At 44.3% G+C, this 14476-nt stretch overlaps 1 protein-coding gene across 18 annotated transcripts in view; it reads left to right on the top strand.

The window, feature by feature from the left end:
* Window positions 1-14476, top strand: part of LOC308486713 (uncharacterized protein) — a 51575-nt gene that overhangs the window by 1499 nt on the left and 35600 nt on the right. Inside the window, exon 1 of one of the 18 annotated variants that reach the window (XR_013991189.1) lies at window positions 8587-8689. The exons of the other annotated variants lie outside the window; for them this stretch is intronic. The gene's annotated coding sequence lies outside the window, so the exon portion shown is untranslated. Of the gene's footprint in view, window positions 1-8586; window positions 8690-14476 lie in introns of those variants that run through there. 18 annotated transcript variants of the gene reach the window in all.

The raw sequence follows: 14476 nt of genomic DNA, 5'->3' as shown, positions 1-14476 counted from the left end.
TAGGGTCTTAAATCTTCGAGAGCACATTCAAGTCATCAGAGCTTCTCTTGATGCTGTCCGGCTTCAAATCATCAACCCTAATGGTGCTTTCAGGCAGTCCAATTTTCATTCTCGATAAGCGGAAGTCATGCCCTGTATTTTTTTGGGCCACATTGTGCCCACAAAAGATCTCAACAATGCTCGCGTCCATTTGTAGTCCATCAAATTGAGTCCATCAGTGGCGCTGAATGAAAATGGACCAGCTCAATTATAGCTTCATTGTCTCTTAGAGGAGCTTGATGTTGTTCCTATGCTCCCATTTGTCAACACATATCCCAAACTGCACATTGGGTTGTATTCAACGCTAGTCATACTCAGGGCAGATTCAGTGAAATGAATAGGCATGACAAAATGAATAGCCATTCATTTCACTGCATAGAACTTAGCTGGATAAAATTGATTGCGTTTCAGGCATCAGTTTAACTTTTCTGCTGCAATGTTGAAATTTTAATCAATGTTAATCCCACCCCGGTTTTTTTCTGTAGGCAATGTTTCTGCTTGGCTCTCAGTTAAAGCATCTCTTTTGCCCTCTGCTCGTTTATTTGCAAAGCTTTCTAGTTCAGAAAGGCAGAGCGCAAGACCGTATTAGCAAGCGGCTTCGCTGGACTTCGTAATAATCCCAGCTGGCACCTCTCCATTTTTCTTAAGCTTTGGTCATTGCATTATTATTTCCTAGGCAGCTGTATTGGAGCCAGGCACACATTTAGTGCCACTTGTTGTGGTGTGATCAAAACGTGAGAAGGGTTGCCAAGGCAAGAGGGAAATTATCCCTTGCGTGGTCCATAGGGTCACCCTTAGGATTCTGGTAATGAGATCCGCTTACAATAGAACAGTCTTTTGCTACTTGGCGAAGTTCAGCTCCCTCGACAGCAATCCTGAGTTCCTAATTGTCAAGCTCAGGAAAATGTGCCAAAGCATCGTGTGTGCCTGCTACACGGAATAATTACAATAGCTTCATTTGAACTAGAAAGCTCTGCAACTTCTGTTTCTTCTTTTTTTTTTTCCTAGCTTTGAGATTTCACATTAGGAGGTTTCACTAGGCAGGAAAGCGGTCTCCGCTCATCTTCGAATCCATTTGTGTTCACGGCGACATTTAAAGAACTTTTTAAAAGCCATATGATGGTTAATGCATTGGCTCTCAATCAAAATAAATCTGTAGGGTTCCTCAAAGATTGATCTGAGTAGCAGTTGTAGATAACTACATTATGTATTCTCCTGGGAAGATGGCATGGTGTGTCTAATTTGAGATGATTCTTTTTAAGATATTCTTTTGTTTTTGGTTCAGTGCAAAGATTGTCGTATTTGATGAAGAAAATCAAGAGGAAGGCATTGCTAATGTTCTTTGATAACAAGTGAAAGTGGGATTTGCATTACACAATGAAAGTGCTCTGATATTTTTTGGGAACATTGCAGACTTCTCTTCTGCCTCCCCGCCCCTCCAAATTTTTTGTGCATTAGATCATGGGTTACATAGGCAGCAGCTGGGAATTTGTCCTTAATAAAGCAGAAGATATTGGGTGAAGCTCACACCAGCTGTGACACCCAAAAGGTCTTGTTGGGAGATCAAACTAGATCTTGTAGCTGAATGGTGGCGGCAGCAATTTAAACCACCCAAGGAAGGATAAAAAGTCCCATACAGTCTGTGTATGTTAGCATATTTAAAGGAAAGCCTTTCCAGGGACCTTCTGAAATGAGCTTGGTTAACACCTGGAAATTGAAAGAGGAAGCATATTATTTTTTTCAAAGCACCCAAAGCCTTTTGTAACTCCCACAATATTATAACCCTGAGGGCATTCTGGTTTGTGATGTTGCTCAGCATCATTGGAAGTATAACTGAGCTCCACCTTAGTGAAAGCAGGAGCAAGGAGCCATAAATAAAATGAGAAGCACTGCTGTGGGTTTTTTCCTTTAAATTTCAGCAGAAATTGTCAATTAATCCTGATAGTGTTTCAGCATGCAATAACTGTGTAAACCTGGTTCAGATGTAACCAGTGCTTTCTTCTGGGGGTACGCATACCCCTAAACATTTTGTGAATTTAAGTTTGGCCTCATTGCGGGGCAGTATTTCAGTATTTACACATCACTTGGGAAGACAGGCGAACTAATACCAGTGTACTGGAAGAAGCAAAGATCACCAGTGTTGAAGCAATGATTCTTCAACATCAACTTTGTTGGACTGGTCTTGTTGGGCGGATGCCTGATGATCGTCTTCCAAAGCAACTACTCTATACCAAACTTAAAAATCGAAAGCGTAATGCTGGTGGTCAACAAAAGAGGTTTAAAGACTCTCTCAAAGCAAATCTTTAAAAATGTAGTACAGTGGTACCTTGGGTTACATATGCTTCAGGTTACATACGCTTCAGGTTACAGACTCCGCTAACCCAGAAATAGTACCTCAGGTTAAGAACTTTGCTTCAGGATGAGAACAGAAATCGTGCTCCAGTGGCGCGGCGGCACTGGGAGGCCCCATTAACTAAAGTGGTGCTTCAAGTTAAGAACAGTTTCAGGGTAAGAACGGACCTCCGGAACGATTAAGTACTTAACCTGAGGTACCACTGTATAAACACTGACAACTGGGAAACACTGGCCTGGGAGTGCTCCAGTTGGAGAACAGCCTTTACCAAAGCTGTCATGGGCTTTGAAGGCACTCGAACTCAGGACGCAAGGGAGAAAGGTGCCAAGAGGAAGGCACGCTTGGCAAATCCACACCGTGATCAACTCCCACCCGGAAACCTATGTCCCCACTGTGGAAGGACGTGTGGATCCAGAATTGGCCTCCACAGTCACTTACAGACTCATTGTTAAAACCGTGTTTATGGAAGACAATCTTACTCAGCTACAAGTGATCACCAAAGAAGAAGACAATATGAGTAGGAAAATGAGAGTACCCCTAAACATTTTTAAAGAAAAAAAGCCTCTGGCTGTAACATTAAACTCCGGGTTCTTTTCCTCAGACCCGGCTGAATATTTCATTCCTATTACATTAGCATTCTCACTCATAGTGTCTTCCTATTTAAAATAACAGTTTTAAGGAAGTCTGCTTGGCACTCATTTAATGAGCAACCAAAGACGACATCAATCCATCAATCTGACTGTCGTTTTCCACAGAGGTTTGACCATGGTGGCTCACTACAAATCAAAATAGAGTGCTAAACAATTTGTTCTTAAAGACAGTAACATCAGCAGCAAGGCATCAAACACTTAGAATCATAGAATCATAGAATCATAGAGTTGGAAGAGACCACAAGGGCCATCGAGTCCAACCCCCTGCCAAGCAGGAAACACCATCAGAGCACTCCTGACATATGGTTGTCAAACCTCTGCTTGAAGACCTCCAAAGAAGGAGACTCCACCACACTCCTTGGCAGCAAATTCCACTGTCGAACAGCTCTTACTGTCAGGAAGTTCTTCCTAATGTTTAGGTGGAATCTTCTTTCTTGTAGTTTGGATCCATTGCTCCGTGTCCGCTTCTCTGGAGCAGCAGAAAACAACCTCTCTCCCTCCTCTATGTGACATCCTTTTATATATTTGAACATGGCTATCATATCACCCCTTAACCTCCTCTTCTCCATTAAACTTCATTAAACAACTAACGATAATAGGAATGCTTCTCATAGGGACCATTCATGGGGCAGGGATGAAGATCAGGCCACATACCTGATCATACATGCACCACAGCTACTATTCTAAAAACATACATGCAAAATAAATTATATATGGCATTAAAGCTTTTATTTGGTTTTGGCAAACCACACTTCCTTCACTTATAATCTCTGCCAGTTAACACACCTTGTTAGTAGAGACCGCATATATTGAGTTTTTGGGCATTGTTCCCCAAAACAGTTAATGTGTGCTAATGTCAGAAAGGCTATTGCAACTTTCTCTCCATATTTATTGCAGTTTCCTTATGCTCCTCGGGTTTCTTTAATGCAGCAACATAAATCACAATTTCCTCAACACTTCTTTTCTATGGAACGACAGACTAATTCCATATTTTCTACTGTATGTGTTATTCGTACTTTGAATAACACATAGAAATCAGTGGGACTTAAGCTAGTCATGACAGAAGGTTGCATCCATTAGCTAATAATAATAATAATAATAATAATAATAATAATAATAATAAAAATAAATTAATAATAATAATTTATTTGTACCCCGTCCATCTGGATGGGTTTCCCCAGCCACTCTGGGCAGCTCACAACAGAATATTAAAAATACAATAAAACATCAAACATTAAAAACTTCCCTAAACAGGGCCGCCTTCAGATGTCTTCTAAAAGTCAGATAGTTGTTTATTTCCTTGACACCTGATGGGAGGGCGTTCCACAGGGCAGGCGCCACTATAGAATAATTTATTATTTCTACCCCACCCATCTGGCTGGGTTTCCCCAGCCACTCTGGGTGGCTCCCAACAGAATATTAAAAACAAAATAAAACATCAAACATAAACTTCCCTAAACATGGTTGTCTTCAGATGTCTTCTAAAAGTCAGATAGTTGTTTATCTTCTTGACATCTGGTGGGAGGGCGTTCCACAGGGCGGGCACCACCACCGAGAAGGCCCTCTGCCTGGTTCCCTGTAACTTCACTTCTCACAGGGAGGGAACCACCAGAAGGCCCTCGGAGCTGGACCTCAGTGTCCTGGCTGAACGATGGGGGTGGAGACGCTTCTTCAGGTATACTGGGCCGAGGCTGTTTAGGGCTTTCAAGGTCAGCACCAACACTTTAGATTGTGCTCGGAAACATACAGCAGAACTTCCTCCCCATCTCCTCTCTCTGTGTGCCCCCATCCCTCCCCACACCCCAGTCTCTGGAGAGTTCAGGGGAAACCCAGAACAATGGGGAGGGTTGTGGAGAGAGAGAGGAACTCCTGTTGCGAGTGCACGCACTGAAACCCGTCTGTGCAGCCTACCCCCCCAAAGAATGAGACTAGAGACCGAAGTATGGGTTCAAATTGGCCACAACTTTATTTAACTTCAGGATGTGGGAAACTTGACATAGGCCTCAGCATGTAACCCTCTCAGCCCGTCCAGGACTGAGGATGCGCAGGGCAATGAGGTGCACTGGGAGGGGACTGTAAAACACAAACTTACACAGCGTGCCCTCCCACCTTACCTCAGCCGGGAGTTAGACCTACATGCTGCCACTCTAGGGCCAGGGACTCCCGCAATCAACCCTGTTATGTACTGAAGTTCTCACCCTGGGCCAGCAGGGGGATACTGTAGATAGTTTTCACTCAGGTCCACATATGCAAATAAGGAATTGAAAGTGACGTTCAGTGATTGGATAGTTACAGAAAGTTGTTACTGTTGCTTTGTAGTGGAGCTCTATATAAGCAGGTTGACTGAACCTTTCAGTTCAGTTCTGTTCTGGCCTGTGAATAAACAAGAGCTGTTTGAAGAATCGCTGTGTCGTCTGATATGTTCACTCACAACTTAACAAACCCTTTAATGGGCCCTGCAAATGCCGCTGTGTGGGGGGTGCGTGACGATGTCACCCCCCAACTTGAAGATAGACTAAAGGATACCTCGCCAAGGCCTAAAAACCGCCAAAGTTGTGACGAAATGCTACGGGGAAGGCGAAACCTGCCAATGCAGGGAAAATTCCTTCCCGCTTCTGAATAGAGCAACCATCTTACGACCATAGCAGCGCCCGCTGACCTGGATTGCAAAATATTAGGCTGCAAGAAAATATCATTAATTTGGGAGGGATGGGTGGGTGAACCTGGAAGAGGAGGAAACAAAGTGAAGTTTGGCCGAAGGGGTCGGCCTCTTTCCCCTGGCCCTTGTTCCGCCCCTCGCTAGCCTTCCATTGTCCTCCCAGGCCAGGGGCGGGACGATAGCCACCTTGACCCAGGTGGGAGGTACCAGACCAGGTAAGCCCGCTCGGTGTCACAAACCCCGCCCACCTGTTGGGAAGGGAGGGTGGAAATTGTGGGAGGACTTGGTTGGAAGCAACCTTAACTGGAATACAGCGGGCCTACTCTAAGCATATCTACATCTGGATCCAGTCCATGTCAAAATAAGCACATACACCCTATCCACATGTAAATTATTACATCCCTTGTGCCTTGTTTCTCATGAAAGCTCCCGTCCCGTCCCCCCCGCTCCCCAGTTCTTCCAAATCGATTTCTGATTCACGGCTTCCTTCCATCTTGCTGCTCCTTTTCTCCTTTCAGATCTCTCTCTCAAAATCCCAGCCCTTGTTCAGTAGTCACGATAGTAAATCATTTTATAAATATATCTGAAGGTCATTTTAAATGGCATGCTCCTTCTATATTCTGGGCAATTTAATTCCAACTTGTTAAGAATTTCAGGTTTCTCCATCCCCCCACGCCTTCCAGTGGTAAATCTGCCAGAGATTTGATTTCTGATCAGCCATGGGTAGTTTGCTTGCCAAAGCATCATTTTGTAGAGCCAGTGTGGTGTAGTGGTTAAGAGCAGTGGACTCGTAATCTGGTGAATCGGGTTCGCGTCTCCGCTCCTCCACATGCAGCTGCTGGGTGACCTTGGGCTAGTCACACTTCTCTGAAGTCTCTCAGCCCCACTCACCTCACAGAGTGTTTGTTGTGGGGGAGGAAGGGAAAGGAGAATGTTAGCCGCTTTGAGACTCCTTCGGGTAGTGATAAAGCAGGATATCAAATCCAAACCCTTCTTCTTCTATTCCTTGAATGAAAAAAATCTAACCAAAACAATGGCATCTTTTTTTTAAGTACCATCGCCAACTACTACAGTCATACCTCGGGTTAAATATGCTTCAGGTTGAGCGTTTTCAGGTTACGCTCCACGGCGACCCGGAAGTAACGGAATGCGTTACTTCCGGGTTTCACCGCTCGCGCATGCGCAGACGCTAAAAATGACATCACACGCATGCGCAGAAGCGGCCAATTGTGACCCACGCAGGTACAGACGTGCAGAGACGGGTTGCATTCGCTTCAGGCTGCGAACAGGGCTATGGAATGGATTCCGTTCGCATCCAGAGGCACCACTCTAATGGCAAAAGTAAATTAAAAATACTGTAATTTAGGTGAGAATCAACAAATTCCATCAATCTTCCATAGTTAAAGGTAAAGGTAAAGGTAAAGGTACCCCTGCCCATACGGGCCAGTCTTGACAGACTCTAGGGTTGTGCGCCCATCTCACTCTATAGGCCGGGAGCCAGCGCTGTCCGCAGACACTTCCGGGTCACGTGGCCAGCGTGACAAAGCTGCTCTGGCGAGCCAGAGCTGCACACGGAAACGCCGTTTACCTTCCCGCTAGTAAGCGGTCCCTATTTATCTACTTGCACCCGGGGGTGCTTTCAAACTGCTAGGTTGGCAGGCGCTGGGACCGAACAACGGGAGCGCACCCCGCCGCGGGGATTCGAACCGCCGACCTTTTGATCGGCAAGCCCTAGGCGCTGAGGCTTTTACCCACAGCGCCACCATAGTTAAGAGGCAGCAATGCTTCAGAATATCTGTTGCTGGAAGCCACAGAAGGGGAGAGTGCCCTTGGGTTCCAACCCCACTTGTGGGTTTCCTACAAGTGTCTGGTTGGACACTGTGCCGATGGGCCTAATCCTGCAAGACTCTTATGTTCTTAAAACCACAGGTTTGCCATTCCTACTATAGGAAATCCAACTTAGCAGCTGTATCCAATTTAGGAGCTAGAGCAAAATCGAAAGTTCACCTGTTGGCATTTCAATGAGGAGTAAATAAAAAGGGGAAAGAATAGTTAGAATAAATCTGAATTCAGTATTACACACGAGTTGCTTATTCACAATCATCCTGGGCTTCACTTCCACAAAGATTTCGACTTTTGTGCTTCTCACTCTAATTGTGTTCAGAGCCTTTGTTTTTGATGTTCTGCCTCAAACGATTTTCCTTTCCATTGGGAAATGAATAGTTTAAAATGTATTTAAATAAATGGCTCCTTGGGTTATACTGTATTGGAATATTAATTTTTAATTTAAACCACCATATTATCTTGAAATGGTGTTTTTTCTTTGCTTTTCGTGTTAGCCTCGGGTTGTTTTAAATCTGTCTATCCAGCAATCTGTTCATAACAAGTTGTTAACTTCAGAATTAATCTGAAAAGCTTTTCTTCAAATGCTGTTTGAATATCCATATAACTCTCTGCTGATGTGCACAAACTCCTGTTGTATAGTTGGAAAACCATCTAGAGCTTTTAAACTGGTGGCCACTGCTGTCACCCTCACCCAGTCAGGCTGTACCAATATCTCACGCTATGTACACACCATACATTTAAACCACAAAGCTTCCCCCCAAAACCTGGGAACTGTAGTTTGTTCCTCACAATTCCGAACACACTTAATGAACTACAGTTCCCAGGATTCACTGAGTGCCTGTGACCTGCCCCTCATCCCTTCCATCGTGTTAGATTCCGGATTTGAAACTTCTCGTGTGTTTTGTTTAAACCACGGTATCCTTTTGCATCTAATTTGGGAAACTGTGGTTTAATCTTGTTGTTCTAACCAGAATATGAACTCAGGCTCTGAACCTCCTTTGATGCTGTGTTTAATATCCTTGCAGTTTCTTCTAATGAACAACTACAGGCCTGTATTGAAATGCCAAGAGAATGCTCTCACAGAGCTACAATTTTGGAGAATTCTGAGGGCAAACCATGACAAATGAGGTTTACATTTGTGAAGTAGGTGGCGTTTTAAAAGGAGGCAGCATTCTGAAAGATGTATCACACCCTCGTGGGGTTGCTTTTAATAAAATTCAGCATGAACCCCCCACTGGTACCAGCAACTTTGCTAGCCATCACTGTTCTAATGGTTGGAGTGAATTTATACCGTTTGCCCTGGAGGGGACTGACACTTCAGTCGAGAGAGCTGTTTGTGGCAGGGACAGCCCATTTTAAAGATGGCACCCTGTCGTGTTAGTGCCATTTTAAATAATGCTCAAAGCGGTTTTGCTAATTTTGGGTTTTGCTGCGCTCAACTTGTTCCCACTTTGGCGAACAGCTGTCTTGATTTCCGTCAGCTTTTCTGTTTGCCAACTCCTCCATTTCCCGCTTGCTTTATTTCAACAGAGCAAAGCAAATTCAGCTTTGTGAGCAGAGAACAGAGCTTGTTAACGGAGCCTGATGGGGTGAGGATTTTGAGACTCTTTAGAGGGGCGAAGCCTGCGGCCTTGGTTTTTGCTATCAAGGATATTGCTCCTCTGTGTCATCTTCTCTCTCTCTTTCTGTCTCGCTCCTTTTTTTAGTGGCAATAGGAGAGAGATGACCTCTAATGAAGGCACTGGGGGCTTCCTAGACAGAAGCTGCTGAAGCAGCAAAATGGGGCTATTCCGTTTTTCCTGGACTGAAGATTTTCCATCTTGATTTCCATACTGAAGAATTTGGCTATCTTGGGGGCTCTTGAATGGCCTGGGTCCTGATTCTATAACTAGAGTGGCATCTAAAATTAATTTCCAGTTCAGCTAATATAAATGCTTCCCTGTGTTCCTGGTGCTCTCTTCTTTACAAGATAATGGCTGACTTTTATGGTTTTGGAAGAGAAAAGGCTGCTGCCATTTTAATCTTTGGAGTAAACTATGACCATTGACAGGGATGCGGGTGGTGCTGTGGGTTAAACCACAGAGCCTAGGACTTGCTGATCAGAAGGTCAGCGGTTTGAATCCCCATGACAGGGTGAGCTCCCGTTGCTCGGTCCCTGCTCATGCCAACCTAGCAGTTTGAAAGCATGAAGTGCAAGTAGATAAATAGGTACCACTCCAGTGGGAAGGTAAACGGCATTTCCGTGCACTGCTCTAGTTTGCCAGAAGCAGCTTAGTCATGCTGGCCAAATGACCCAGAAGCTGTACGCCGGCTCCCTTGGCCAGTAAAGCGAGATGAGTGCCGCAACCCCAGAGTCGGTCACAACTGGACCTAATGGTCAGGGGTCCTTTTACCTTTTACTACATGTTGCCACACTGCTCCACAAATATAATAGGTTTCCAGGTCTTGGTGTACAAGGTTTAGCATCTGTTTGGCAGCTGATACTTTGATTTTAGGATGGAGGAGGTGGGCTTGTTTTGCAGAGTGGGGAAGAGGGTTCTGTGCTGCTGTTTGCTCCCTCTGTAGGTTAAAAAGTTGGCTGGATGTTTTCGTTCAGGAAAGACACCTAATGATCAGGGGTCCCTTTACCTTTATGACCATTGACACTGGGTACAAATAGCATCTGTCAATTTTGGTTACACTGATGCTACTCTTTTTCCTCACGGAACCTATGAGGCTGGAATAGTTAACTCATCCTTAAGTTCACAAATGTTTATTTTCTCTTGCTAATTTGCCTCCCCGAGAGAGAGAGAGAACACAGCAGGTCACCAAAGGATGTATGAATGGATAAATGCACTGGTGGGCAACATGCCCATTTATACACAATGAAATATTTCTTGACAAGACTCAGGAAGATATCACCTTCAGTCTGCTTTATACTTTCCTTTCAAATTGAAGATAGAATAAGTTGGCATCATCATGTTGCTTAACATGCTGGCTGCTTTTAATGACAAAATTGGTTGGACATCCCATCAGCGTACTTAAGACATTGGATATCCCAGTTTAGGTTACAAGAAGATTGGAACAGATGATCTGTTTAGTTCTTTGCAACTTTGGTTTGGATATACAACCCATATCAGGTTTGTGATTTCTATCATAACACCGGTCTTCAAAGACCTACATTGGCTCCCAGTACAGTGGTACCTCGGGTTACAGACGCTTCAGGTTACAGACACTTCAGGTTACAGACGCTTCAGGTTACAGACTCCACTAACCCAGAAATAGTACCTCAGGTTAAGAACTTTGCTTCAGGATGAGAACAGAAATCGCGTGGCGGCAGTGGGAGGCCCCATTAGCTAAAGTGGTACCTCAGGTTAAGAACAGTTTCAGGTTAAGAACGGACCTCCAGAATGAATTAAGTTCTTAACCTGAGGTACCACTGTACGTTTCTGAGCACAATCCAAAGTGTTGGTGCTGACCTTTAAAGCCCATAGTGTGCTTTCAAAGCCATGTTGTGCTTTCAAACTGCTAGGTTGGCAGGATCTGGGACAGAGCAACAGGAGCTCACTCCATCATGGGGATTCAAACCGCCGGCCTTCTGATCGGCAAGCCCAAGAGGCTCAGTGGTTTAGACCACAGTGCCACCCGTGTCCCCTTACCCTTCCTACAATCAGGGTCCTAAAACACACAGGAACTCTCCTAAACAGTGAAGGCTTCCTGCTGCAGAAGTTTATCATTCGACTATCATGGGGGACTACAAAGAAGGGGAAGGGGAAGTGGAGGGGCTTGCATCTGAGGCACCAGCTTGTGAGGGCGATTATGGAGGGCCAACGTCACGTACGTGGCGTCAGGATGTGGGGAAGAACCGGGGGAGGAGCCGAACACAGTGGCATCACCACCAGCTGGGAGTTGGCTTTAACCCTCCTTGCCCTCCATAGCAGCAGGAGGAGGAAGAGATGGCCACTGGAGCTGCGCCATGCTTGACCCCACGCTTTCTGGATATTGGTAGGACCAGCTCCCACCCCAAAAATATTGGGGGAGGGGGCAAAAGGGCTCAGCCCTCACCACTGCTATAAAGCATGGCTGAAGAGGGCGCTGGTTGATTTCACACTCCCATCAGAGATCTTTGGATCAGGATTTAGAAAGGACAAACCACAATATCCAGCCCATTCAATTCTTCCTCCAAACTTTAACAGCTGTTCTGCTTCCTGTTTTATTGTTTTTGGTGTCTATACAGTTTCTGTGGATGCAGAGGCTAAACAGAGGCTGCTTCCTCCCCTAGGATTTTATTTCAATGATCAAAACCAGGAACACAATGTTATTACCACCATCAACGAATTAAAAAAAGAAAGAAAGATTTTTAAGCTTCCCACATTACCATTTCTAAAACTGCAACTTCTTGAGATCTGCTCAAGATTCATCGCACAGCTTTCCTCCGCTTTGTCCTCAATTCCCCTCACCTCCCCTCATCACCTTTTCTTTTCTCCCATTTTGTTCAAGATCTGACTGAAGTTGTTCTGTTGGTGAATAAAAGCAATTTCTCTCTTGATCCACCTCCAACTTTCATTCTATTTGCTCCCACCATTATCCCTGTACAAACGTGTTTTAAAATCCTTTTGCGAAGTGCGTACCTCCTTTGATTTGCAAAACCGCTGCTGAGATACATTTTCGTGAGAGTTCTTCCCCCAGTGTTAGAACGCCTTGGAAACTATTATCATAAATTTCTGCTTCCCAGAACTTGGTAAGATCTGGAATCAAAAGGAGCCATCTTTGAAGGTCCCATAAGTTTATCTCCACAAACTAAAGAGACACCCGAGAGAAAATACTATTGTTAAGTATTTAAAATTAAACAGAGCAATGAGCTTAAAGCAAAATAGATAGATCCTTACTGGAAAACCTGACAGTCTAATAGACAGGATGCAAAATGAAGAAGGGACATGATGCAATGGTACGTACATCTGTTTGGCATGTAGAAGGCTCAATCACCAGCATCTCCAGCTAGGACTAAAAATGACACCAGGCTGAAACCCTGGTTGAGTTCCTGCTAGTGTAAACCAAAATCTTGGCCTGCCAGGAGGTCAACTTTGCCCAATGGGATATGGGCAATCTATCCAGAAGATAATTGTAGATTGAGGAGTTAGTGATTTGACATGGTTACCCTTCATGCCTCCTTTTCCTTCCCCCTCCCTATGTCTTCTTAAGTTCTTTGATGGCTGAGAGCAGCCTTTAATGTCCTAATCTGTTGGAAGGAAGTGATAGTGCTGGGCGCCTTTTTCGATGCTGGACATCGTTTGGAGAAAGTGAGGCATTGGGAGGGGGTGGCTTATGAATGCACGGAGCCAGTTGGGCAAGCCACTCAAACTAGCTAGGGATAAATCAGATGGTTTTGAGCATAGTTTTCTTTGAATTCCGTGCATGGACTGATCAGCTGCAGGGCCACACAAACTGAAGCTGCCCGGGGAGTCACTTCGCCACTTCTTGGGGGCTTCCAAGATTAAAGTGCTTGCTTGGTATGTATATATTGCTTGCTGATTAGAATAAAATCTTTAACCTTCTTGCTCACTTGTGTTTGGTATTGCTTCTGAATCTCATTTTAAAAGAACCACCTTGCATTTGGCAAGACAAATGGAGAGAGAGAGAGAGAGAGAGAGAGAGAGAGAGAATGTCAATAACCAGTAGAGAACTATGAAATGTAGAATTAAAAACAATGTAAAATCTTTTTTTAAGTCAGAAATATAAAATAATTATATTAAAATGATAAAAACAACAACATAACGTGTTAATAATTTTAAAAATCAAGACAGGATCCTGCGCTGACAAGCTATTGCTGTCACACAAAAACTAGCTATCTTGGCAGTAATCTCCGGAAACTGTTGAGCCAAAAGATAGTCACTATAAAACACTTCAATTTTTCCTGGTATTCTTTGTAAAACTGGATTAATAAAATGGCGGCGGATATCACAATAGAAGGAACAGTACAGTAAGAGATGCCCCACAGTTTCTATTATCTCTGCTTCACAAGGGCATAGGCATTCAAACTATGGTACCATTTAAAAAACCCACATCCATCTGCCAATCTCCTGCCATCATTTCAGTGGATGGTGATGTCAGCTGATGGGGGATGAGCTGGATGCTGGAAACACATATGTGTAGCCAAAGCACAGTGTGGGCTGTTTGCTAAAGGGCTTTCAAACAGTCCCACAGTGCTTTATGAAACTTAAAAAACTGGAGGTTCAAAGAACATCATGGGCCCTTATGCAACTGCATTTTGAAGTCCCGACAGTCAGGCCAGAGCAGAGCATCACTGGACGTCAGTTTGAAAGCACACTATGTGGCCCCTGGAACCAAAAGGATTGGGATGTGGCCCCTTAAACGAAAAAGCTCCCCCACTCCTGCAGTAGAGGGAGTGAGGCTTGGCAGCAACCTGACACGCTCCCTCTTTGTGGAGTGAAGGCTTAGAGAGATGACCCATATATTTTGCTTAAATGAAGAAGCAATATATATTTGCACAGGATTTCAACTTTCAGTACCCATCCACCTGCATTCTCATGAAGCACGATGTTTATTTTCATTGGTAGTTGCTTGTTATTTGTATAAGGACTGCCTTGTTCTCTGGGCGTCTCACCTGCATAAAATGGTAACGTACAATACAGTAAAACAATACCGTAAAACAACACACAGTCTGAACTTTTCCAGGAGGGAGAAGAATAAAACCAGGCGAGTAAAACATTCATAATACGCAAGCAGTGGTTTGGGTTTTCTAAGAAATAATAAATAAATAAAATCGCAGATCTTCTCAAAAAGGTTTCACCTGGTGTCTGAATGTCCGCGGAAGTTTTCCCTTTCTCCCAGTCTGCATCTGAATTGGATGAGCAATTGTGTGCATATGGAATTGTTTGTCATGCTTTTTACTGCCGATGTTTTCCCTCACAGCAAAACCACTCTGAGATA

This window comes from Podarcis pityusensis (genome assembly GCF_964106645.2).
Source record: "Podarcis pityusensis genome assembly, chromosome: 10".
NCBI classification, from domain to species: domain Eukaryota; kingdom Metazoa; phylum Chordata; class Lepidosauria; order Squamata; family Lacertidae; genus Podarcis; species Podarcis pityusensis.
This window is presented reverse-complemented; position numbering and strand designations above follow the sequence as displayed.